We start from the raw sequence: 11,444 nt of genomic DNA on the forward strand, positions 1-11,444 counted from the left end.
TGAATTGAGTATATTTATTCCGGCCAACATAAGCCAATGCACGCCTGACAAAAACAAGCGAAACCGAAACTCAATATTAAAAAAAAAATAACATGGCAGCCGTGACCTACAAGACAACCTAAAGTTTGCATCTACAAGGGGAGTATGGTAGCGCGATTCAAAGACGGGACAAGAGAAGACACAAAGGGACACACACAGCGCTAACTTCCAACACTGTTTATTGTCGAAAACCAGGTCGTACTTATACGCTCAAAGAACACGAGTCACATCCACGTGAACAGATATCCACGTGAACAGACGTGAACAGATCATTGGCTCTCTCTGAAAAAGAACTGAAATTTCTGCGCATGGCCTAACTTATCACAATATGTATCGCTATGATTGTTAATCTGTTCACGTGGATGTGACTCGTGTTCTTTGAGCGTATAAGTACGACCTGGTTTTCGACAATAAACAGTGTTGGAAGTTAGCGCTGTGTGTGTCCCTTTGTGTCTTCTCTTGTCCCGTCTTTGAATCGCGCTACCATACTCCCCTTGAAGATGCATTACCAACAAGCCCACATTGCAACCCTAAAGTTTGCCCGCACGGCACCAGCGCCGAATGCTCCCCTAGCGGACCGATGGAAGTTTCGAGGGTCGTCGCTGCGCTGGCGCGCGCCTGTGTTCTGTACGGCGGGAGCGCTCGTGCGCGTGGTTTTTGCGATGCCGAGTGCGACCTCATCAGCCAGGAAAGGTGGCACGTAATACTGATGTGTTGTCGATTGCCACAGCAGCCTCGAGAACACGAAAGGTCCTACGCAGCCCGTGAAGTTCTACAGATTTCCTGGGAAAGTGGTACGAGAAGGACAGACGACAAGCATGGATAACTGCAGTGCGCGGCCGAGTCAAGTAAGTCTCATACTTTCGCATTCGCGTGTAATATCTTGAAAGCGGAATAGTCATATGCCTGTTTTTAGTGCACAGCCGTTTGTTTAGTCGTGTCGCGTTAATTGTTGAATTGTGGTGGCATCCGCCGTTTGTTAGCGGTAAATGCATGCCTGTTGCGCCGCTAAGCTCTACGACGCGTGCTCGATTCCCAGCCACGGCGGTCACATTTCGAAAGGGGCAAAATGCGGAACACCCTTGTTACCGCGTGCTTTGATTTTTGTGCACGTTAAAGAACCCCCAGAGGTTAAAATTATTCCTGAGACTCCCCATTACAGCGGGCCTCATAATGATTTCGTGGTTTTGGCACTTAGAACCCAAGTAACCACGGATATCCGTGGGACGTCCACCATAAGTCCCAACGTCCATCCATCCGGATATCCGACACGGACGTCCGTGGGACGTACAGGAGAAGTCCATATCCTGTTTGGATGTCCGAAGGACATCCCACCGGGATGTCCATGGGACATCCTATTTTGAACGTCCGCTGGCTGTCCATAAATAGGCATGCCCAGGATATACACTAGTGAGTTATATATAAACTAGCATAAATATATTGCCGGAAATTTTAGTTTGTTCATATTATATTTGTTTATTTTTGTTCTCTAGCGGACACAGTTCATTCTTTTTTCAAAGCAAAATAAATATATTTCCAACTTGATATCAATTCTGACCACTTTAACATCGCAGTACTAAAATACGATATTTTTTCTATCGGCGGGTCATACAAACAATTTGTAGTTTGCTTTAAAAAAAATGCTTGTGGATGACTAGCAGAATATATAAGCGCCCATTTGAAGCCACTTATTCGACCTAGAGCCAAGCACTCAAGTTATCCCTCATTATGAAAAGTTCCTGATTTTTGGTCCTGACCTCCGAACATGTAGGTTCAGGTTTATCATTGAAACAGGAAGTAAACACGTTGTTGGGCTAGTTGGTGCATTGTATTAAGAAAAAACCAGCAAAAAAAAAAAGACGGACACAGGAAACATACACAAGACAGGCCTCTTCCAGCCTCTTTCCTGTCTTCTCGTATGTTTCCTGTGTGCGCCTGTTTTTGGCTGGTTTCTTAAAACAGGAAGTTGTCTGCAGTGTTCAATTGTGCATACAATAATATCATTATAGGTAACAAAAACGAATCTCAAAGGCTACGCTTTTGGTGGCTGCGTGCGTTGAAAGCGATTACGAAAGCTATAATGCGTCAGAGCCGCCATGCATTGACGGTAATCTCAAAGGCTATGTTTTTCTGGCGCCGACAGCTTTAGCAGAAACTAAAAACTCGAAAATCAGATACCGAATATTCCCAGAATAAGTAAATATTTCACTGTATAATAATAGAATATTTTAAAAACCTATTTATGTTTGCGTAGATGCACGTGGAAGTGTTACAACCTTGGCAAAGCAGAACGCTGCAGTCATCCAACCCAATCCAAGCTCTAGCCATAGAGCCTACACCCGTTGGAGATGAAATCGTGCCGCCAGGGGAGAAACGAGCGCTGGCGTCTAGGATGAAACTTGGCGTGCGGTCGTCCATGGCCAGGCGGCGCTGCTGCGCCGCCTCCTGACAGCGTCCCAATGTGGAAACGCCAAGCAGCGCGGTCGCGTCGTGGCGTAGTCTCCGCTTCGTTTACGTTGTGCCGTCCGCGCTTTTCTTCGCTGCTCGTTCTCACGGCGCTCCGTTTTCGACGGCGGCAGATCGCCTGCTTGCTCAACAGCGATGAAATGATTGCCGTGCGGTTTCAAGAAGGTTGCCGACGCCGACAGCTTTTTTTCGTGGCGGCAACCTCACGATAGGAGAGCGTCTGCTTCCGAACGTGTACGGCGTTGAACAAATTGTGGACGGTGATGTGAGAGTGAAAGCGAAGTGCATGTCACAGGTGTCCGACAAGATTGCAGACGACGTCGAGTTAGAGGTACGCACCATGTTCAGAAACTCAGCCACTTTTATTTCAATTACAACATAAGTCACACTGGCAGCAGGAACTTCTGTTGTCATACTACTCGATGACTGCAGATCCATTGGGCTGCTTCTTGACGGTTCCATCACTTCACAAAGGCATGTTCTGGAGTCTGTTTCACACGTGTCTTGCTGCTGCTCAAGAGCTGTGTCGCTGCGGTACGAAAGCACATGTCCCGGTGGTGCTGACTGCTGAGAAGACTGTTGTGATTGCCATTGGTCTGTTTGGCGCCGCTTCCATCTGCATCGCATATAAATGAAACAGTATGTGTGCCTATTTGTTGCGGGGATTAAATTATCCCAATAATATGTTTGCAAAGGTAACGTTCCTGTGATTGTGTGCATATATTATTCTACAAGAGTGGTACCACTACAAGAAATGATACTTGCACACTTACATACTTAGAAAGCATGGGCAAACAACAAACATAACGCGCACGTCTCGAGCGGCTGATTTCCGATCTGCCGCTTCCCGACGCACGCGACGACCGCGGCTTGCATTAAATACGGTCTGCTACCACACAAAAGTAGCGCGCGGCCCCTTTCGTTACCTGCACAACTAGTAATTTAAGTTGCAGCATTTGGAAAAGGGAAATAATTCTCTTGAGCTCGTCCATGCCGATCGTGAGGGAAGCCACAGTGCAATCAAATAAATTTGGGAATTCCCAAGTAACCACGGATATCCGGGCGACGTCCGACGGACGTCCTTTCTGGATATTCGGGATGTCCGTGGGATATCCATGAATGTCCGACGTACGTCCGAGGGACGTCCCTGGGAAATCCAAAGGTAATCGCTTTGGCATCCGTAGTACGTCCGACGCGGACATCCAGCATGGACATTCAGGATATATATATATATATATATATATATATATATATATATATATATATATATATATATATATATATATATATATATATATATATATATATAAAGAACTTGAGTGGTGCTACAAGGTAAACAGAACAAGTATTTAATTTCGACAGTTTCGATCGGTGGACCGATCTTCGTCAGGGTTTACAAAAAAATGGCAGTTCGGCCGCGGTAGGGAAGACACCAGACCGGGTACCCGGTCGTTCTTACATACATCAATCCGAGAGGAACAGTTGTGACAGTGATTGATTTTCGGCGTCTTGGCAGATTTACAGCGGCCTTTGGCAGCTATGCAGGGCAAGAGGAAGGCGGAGTCACATGTATCTAGAGCAAGGAGGTGTGTGAGGAGGAAAAAAAGGAAAAAGGAAGAGAGAAAGAAAACGGAATGAAAAAGAAAAAAGCACTCAGGAGGAGGGAGACGTAAGACGGAGAGGGAGGGGGGCGGGAAGTAGCGGCAGCTAGGTTCCCGTGCACCCGAGGCAAGGAGGGAGAAAGCGGTCGCTCCGCAGCTCCAGTGCGTGGGCTGCCGTTGTAGCGGGTGGCGGGGGGCACAATAGAGAAGGGGCCCAGAAGGAAGACAGAAGAGCGGCAACTTGTAGAAAGAAACACAGTGTCACAGTACAAATATACAAGGCACGGCCCGTTCCGGCAGCTTTGTGGTCCAGCTACGGTGCGAAAAAAAGAAAAAAATAGTTCCAAAAAAGAATATATGCATGGGATTCGCAAAGCAAGTGCGCCCATGGGCTTAGATTTAGGGAGTCGAGTTAAATAGCCTCCTTGTGGTCCAATTTTTGAACGTTTAACAGACAACTGACATCAAGTCAGCACGTGCGTATTTCAGGAAGGGCAATAGGTCACTCCGAATGACCACTTCAGTGGCAGGGTCCAGGGAACTGAATTTATTGGTTTTCCACGGGGTGAGCAAGCAGTGAATAGCCAGCGTCTCAATTTTAGAGTACATAGAATGTATTCGCGTTTCCCACGCGCTTTCACGGCATATCCCGGAGGCACGTCATCCGCCCCGGACTCTCATTAATTCCTTTAGTGTACGTTCCAAATTTATGGATGAAAAAAGATTCTCTCTGCTCGCGTGCACGGGTGTGTTGGAAACCAGATTGCAAAAGCACAACGCTCACGCGTTCAAAGGAGTGATCTGGCAGCCGAACGTGCCTGGAGAAGGGTAAATTGGGGAGACTTTTAACATGCGCGCGGTGATTGTTAAACCGCAGGCGAAAAGGGGTCTCTGTTTGGCCAATATATTCCTGCTTACACACCTCGCATCGAATTTTGTACACGACGTTACTGGAATCACAGTCAAGATTTTCGGTAATTTTATATACGAAGGGCGAGTTCGATGCTTCAGCCGTGTCTGCTGTTGTCATGTGACGGCATACCTTGCAACGAGGTTTCCCACATGGTCGACAGCCCTTGGGCGTGTTTGACTTCTGTGTCCTCGCCCTGACTAACAAATCCCTTAAATTTTTGTTTCTTCTATACACAACCCGAGGCGGCTGCTTGAAGATAGTAGATAGTAGAAGATAGTAGCGAATCTAGTACTGAAATATAATCACTTTGAGTTCGAGGACAAACATTATTTGCAAATCAGTGGAACCGCCATGGGCACGAAGATGGCGCCAAATTATGCAAATATCTTTATGGCATCTTTAGAAATACCGTTCCTCGCAAACTCGGCCATAAAACCAATATTTTATAAGCGATTCCTGGATGACATTTTCTTTGTGTGGGCCGACAATGAACAAAGTCTCTTAAACTTCATTTCCAATTTCAATTCTCTGCACCCGTCAATCTGCTTTACGCACAACTTCTCCCAAAATAGTATTCACTTCCTCGACGTCACTCTGTCACTGAGTGGCGGTCGCATTTCCACGTCCCTATACAAAAAGCCGACAGATCGTCAGCAATATCTGCATTTTTATAGTAGCCACCCCCATCACTGCAAAACAGGCATTCCCTACTCCCAGGCCCACAGATACAGAAAAGTCTGTTCCGAATCTGCGCAATTTGAGCGACACGCGGAGGAACTGAAATCTGCTCTCATACGCCAAAAATATCCTCCGAAAATAGTAGACGATGCCATTGAACGCGCCCGCAGCTTAGATCGAGCACAGATAATGGGAGAAAAGGTTAGCAATACTAATACACAATCAGATCCAAACTTGGTCCTCACATACACCGCCGGTGCTCCGCGGGTCAATGCCATTCTCACCCGCCATTTTAATATCATGAAACAGAGCATCCGACTCGCTACTATCTTCAAGCAGCCGCCTCGGGTTGTGTATAGAAGAAACAAAAATTTAAGGGATTTGTTAGTCAGGGCGAGGACACAGAAGTCAAACACGCCCAAGGGCTGTCGACCATGTGGGAAACCTCGTTGCAAGGTATGCCGTCACATGACAACAGCAGACACGGCTGAAGCATCGAACTCGCCCTTCGTATATAAAATTACCGAAAATCTTGACTGTGATTCCAGTAACGTCGTGTACAAAATTCGATGCGAGGTGTGTAAGCAGGAATATATTGGCCAAACAGAGACCCCTTTTCGCCTGCGGTTTAACAATCACCGCGCGCATGTTAAAAGTCTCCCCAATTTACCCTTCTCCAGGCACGTTCGGCTGCCAGATCACTCCTTTGAACGCGTGAGCGTTGTGCTTTTGCAATCTGGTTTCCAACACACCCGTGCACGCAAGCAGAGAGAATCTTTTTTCATCCATAAATTTGGAACGTACACTAAAGGAATTAATGAGAGTCCGGGGCGGATGACGTGCCTCCGGGATATGCCGTGAAAGCGCGTGGGAAACGCGAATACATTCTATGTACTCTAAAATTGAGACGCTGGCTATTCACTGCTTGCTCACCCCTCCGCATGCGCCTCAAGGGGGCGAGTGGAAAACCAATAAATTCAGTTCCCTGGACCCTGCCACTGAAGTGGTCATTCGGAGTGACCTATTGCCCTTCCTGAAATACGCACGTGCTGACTTGATGTCAGTTGTCTGTTAAACGTTCAAAAATTGGACCACAAGGAGGCTATTTAACTCGACTCCCTAAATCTAAGCCCATGGGCGCACTTGCTTTGCGAATCCCATGCATATATTCTTTTTTGGAACTATTTTTTTCTTTTTTTCGCACCGTAGCTGGACCACAAAGCTGCCGGAACGGGCCGTGCCTTGTATATTTGTACTGTGACACTGTGTTTCTTTCTACAAGTTGCCGCTCTTCTGTCTTCCTTCTGGGCCCCTTCTCTATTGTGCCCCCCGCCACCCGCTCCCGCTACAACGGCAGCCCACGCACTGGAGCTGCGGAGCGACCGCTTTCTCCCTCCTTGCCTCGGGTGCACGGGAACCTAGCTGCCGCTACTTCCCGCCCCCCTCCCTCTCCGTCTTACGTCTCCCTCCTCCTGAGTGCTTTTTTCTTTTTCATTCCGTTTTCTTTCTCTCTTCCTTTTTCCTCTTTTTCCTCCTCACACACCTCCTTGCTCTAGATACATGTGACTCCGCCTTCCTCTTGCCCTGCATAGCTGCCAAAGGCCGCTGTAAATCTGCCAAGACGCCGAAAATCAATCACTGTCACAACTGTTCCTCTCGGATTGATGTATGTAAGAACGACCGGGTACCCGGTCTGGTGTCTTCCCTACCGCGGCCGAACTGCCATTTTTTTGTAAACCCTGACGAAGATCGGTCCACCGATCGAAACTGTCGAAATTAAATACTTGTTCTGTTTACCTTGTAGCACCACTCAAGTTCTTTACGTTTGAAAGGTAGCCTGAAGAAACCCTCTTTGCCTACTATATATATATATATATATATATATATATATATATATATATATATATATATATATATATATATATATATATATATATGTGTGTGTGTGTGTGTGTGTGTGTGTGTGTGTGTGTGTGTGTGTCTTCCCGGGGATATTCCAGATATACACATGCCTTCAAGCACCGGACCATTATATATATTACATTGGTCTAATGCTTGAATGCATTCTTGTTTTAAATAAACGAGAAATGAACTTACACCAACTTCCAAATACAATTAAACGTTTATTGTCACCTTATACATATACATAAAAAGACCAATAAGCAGATATATGCGTACTGTTCAAAGAACAAATAAATACACGGATAAAGAAGAAAACTTGCAATTTCAATAGCACAACAAGGTAGAGAACAGCAGAACAAAAATACTTATTGCCCACCCTGCTTTGACATTTGAGTTTGCAGCATGGAATAAAAAGAAAGAGCAAAAACACATCAATTAGCATTATTAAGCAGCGAAAGCAACAGAAATGACATGAAGGAATTAATCTTGACTACATCACTTCACTAGCACTCTGCGACACGGGCACAAAAAATGACATTAACTGGCTAATGCCTTAAACTTTAATGTCATTCGCGGGGTGCCACACGGACATGCTTAATGGTATTGCAGCTTAAATGTTATTCGCGACGTAGTGCGTTCTCGCAAGTCAACTTGCCGTCAAATGCGTACTCTCGTTCCCAATGTCTCCACATTCTGACGTGGCTAAACGAACTATTAGTGAAGAACAATCAATATATTCTTCACTTTCTTTAAATAATAGCTCTTCCTCGTGGCGTAGTGCGTTCTTACAATTATTAAAACTCACTTGGCCATCGAATGCGTACTCTCGTTTACAATGTCCCCGCCGTGGCCGTAGTGACCATATTCTCACGATATTAAATAAACTTGTAGATAAAAACAACTAATATATTCTTCACTTTTTTAAAAGGAGCTTTTTATTTTCGTAGAGATCAGCAGGCGATCTTACCGCTACTGACGGCTACAGCTCTGATCATGAGCGCATTAGCCAGGAGAAGCTGTTTGCCAGGAGAATCAAAGGCCGCCGATGAAGAGTCCGCGGTAGCTAAAGCAAATGTAGACTCCGGGGTCCTGCTTACCAGAAAACCCGCATTGACTTGTGCGTACACCTCTCCTAAGGGATCCTGTTCCGTTCTCACAGCGAAGTGAACCATCCGAAGCGTCACGTAGAGTATATCCATCAGGGAAGCAAGGCACATTGTCCTTAGTGCGCGTAGTGTCACAACCACCGTCCTGAACTTCCGATGTCGCCTCGGTGCAGCGACCAGCATCACAAGGCGTGCAAATGTTTGCAGGGACAGCCCGAACGCACATGTTAATGCATGCGTGCGGGGTATGCGCGCCACTGCACAGTTCTAGACTTGCGAATTCTCGAGCTGTTGACTGCTGGCTGCCGGTGCGAGATCCGAAGTCCTCGAATACCGTCTTTGTTTCCAGCGACGCTCTTTTTCGCGCGTGCGGCTTCTCCAGCAGTCTAGGCATCCTGGCACCTGTGAAGAAAACACATTTCAATACCCAAACGAATTAAAAAAGAAATCGATGTAGCTGTCATACCTTGGTAGCTGAGTAGGAGACTTCGGCAGGCACGGAAGGTGACAAACGCTGCTCCGCTGCCCTTAAAACGATCGCAGAATGAAAAATGGCGTGGCGACGATGGCTAGAGCATATGGTGTAGGTTTTCGCCGCCGCTTCCCTTCACGATCGCGCCCGCGTTCAGTTCGCGCTGCGCGCGAAACGTCTCTTGTTTGCAACGGCGTCTCTTCAGATGACCGGAAATTATGATTGTGTTGTTACCTGTCACGACAGCAATGTAAACACGAAAGGGTTGATGCCACCAGTGAAATTCTGCCGATTCACAAGAAAATGGTACGATAAAAGCAGAAGAGAGACATGAATTACTGCGGTGCGCCGAGCGAAGTAAACTGGCAAACGAAGCGAGCTCGTTCTTTGATCGCTCCTGAGTGTATGACGGTTTTTACATGTAACCCACTTGAATTTAATAATTACTTGGTACATAATCGTTTTATTCATACAAAACCTTTAGGTTGTTCGACGAGCGCTTGTCCTGTCTTCTTTCTCGTGTTTCATTTGTGTGTGCGCTGCCCAAGAATGGAAACCACTTCTGTTGTATGCACTAGCAGTGGCCGAAGTTCACACGTGCCGAGAAATTGAATATGTGCACGATGCATTGAACATGACCGGAGTTCATTACCGCGCCACTGCACCGATCGATCGAGTTACTGGACGATACACGCCCGCGGCTTGGTCGCGCCAGCATTGCTGAAGCAGGAATGATTACTAATACTTTCAACTTCCGTCTCTTGAATACTGTTATAAAATGGCCAAGCTGTCTACATTGCTGCCTCTATTCCATATTGTAGGGGGCGTACTAGTTAAAGTTGTGTGCGCATGTCGTACTTGTGCTATGCAGCGATATATTTTGTTTATTTCCGCACACTGTCGATGGAAATCCGTTGTCGCCATCAGAGACAACACGGATTTGTAGCAAACATGTGGCAAACTGCAAAAATGACTTTAGCTTGTACGCGCCGTATGTATGTTTTTTTTTCTTTCTTTCATGGTATTTATTATAGTTGCATTCAACCAGACGTTCACCAGTTCTGCATAGTCAGAGAATTGAGGGCACAATGAAAGTCACACAGAAGAGGCAGCGTTCATACTGTGAGTAGAAACGTTCGTGTCACTTTAGAAGGGTGGCAAGGATAAGCACCTCACCAATATAGGGTACCAGTCCGGTTGCACACCGAGTCCATCATAAACCTGCTTTAAGTGTAGTGTCATTTGGATGAAATTTGCCCTTGTAGGTACAACCGTTTCGGCGTTTCGGTCCATCATTCGCGTTTTCCACAAACTGCGCCGTATGTATGTGCCGCATCGTATGTGTTGACGATTTTTCCGGCGGCACGTACGATGTCGCTTCCAATTACCTGCTCAGAGTCACTTACATGGTTCAGCAGACGCTGCCCTTTCGCCGCATTGCAGCCATTAAAATAATCGTCAAGCGTACCGATCTTCTTAAAGGCAAATAGAAGCGTGTACAGTCTGTTTCGCAGTTAGGGGAAAACTCGGAACGTATTGCATCGCGACGCGGCAAGCAATGGAGTCGTGCGGCGGCAGCAGCTCGAGCAGGCGCAGACGCTCCAGGGGCGGAGTCGTGATCTGCGTCGTCTGCTACGGCGGCGCGCGCTGGCCGCATTGTCGGAAAGCGTGCTGCTGTCAGGGCAGTGCACCGACTTCATCGGTACTGCGGGAATTGAGCTGATATCCTTTACTAGACGTTGTGCGTCGCTAAACCCTGAGCCTTCATTGGCGATAATGGAGTTCCACAAACTTCTTTTGACAGCATGCTTCGTTTGTTCTTTCGAAAGGCCGGGATACTGAGCGCGTGCACGTATATTTCTTCACTGTGCGTGCTACCGCAACGCCTCCTATAACTATATGCCTGGAACGTCGCTCTCTGCCGAGTGTTGCGACCATGCGCCGCAGGACGGCGCGCGCCACCGTACCGGTCCCCATGGCAACCACAGCCGCCGCCGAAAGCATCGCGCATAGAGTTAGTAGAACAACTCTAGAGGAAAAGCTGGGCCGGAAAAGTGGGAACCTCTAGAGCGCCGCCCTGTTGCTACTGGTCAATGTGGCCAGCGCAATTACTATTGAAAAGGCTGAAAACAAGTACAGGTCACCTTATGCTTTGTCATCTAAAAACGCATACCTGATGGCTTTATGAAGGTGGTGCGTTAATATTAAGTTTACAGAAAGCGATCGCTAAGTCTGTGACTTATGTAAATCACGATGTACGCATTCAT

At 46.8% G+C, this 11,444-nt stretch overlaps 1 long non-coding RNA gene across 1 annotated transcript; it reads right to left on the bottom strand.

The window, feature by feature from the left end:
- Positions 1-7,800: 7,800 nt before the first annotated feature.
- On the bottom strand, positions 7,801-9,280 carry LOC139055660 (uncharacterized). The gene is made up of 2 exons (XR_011511909.1): positions 9,172-9,280; positions 7,801-9,107 (listed from the first exon to the last, which is right to left on the bottom strand). It is a non-coding gene; the product is annotated as an uncharacterized lncRNA (long non-coding RNA).
- Between the last annotated feature and the right edge of the window lie 2,164 nt (positions 9,281-11,444).

The sequence above is a fragment of the Dermacentor albipictus genome, chromosome 2, assembly GCF_038994185.2.
Source record: "Dermacentor albipictus isolate Rhodes 1998 colony chromosome 2, USDA_Dalb.pri_finalv2, whole genome shotgun sequence".
In the NCBI taxonomy this organism is placed as follows: Eukaryota; Metazoa; Arthropoda; class Arachnida; order Ixodida; family Ixodidae; genus Dermacentor; species Dermacentor albipictus.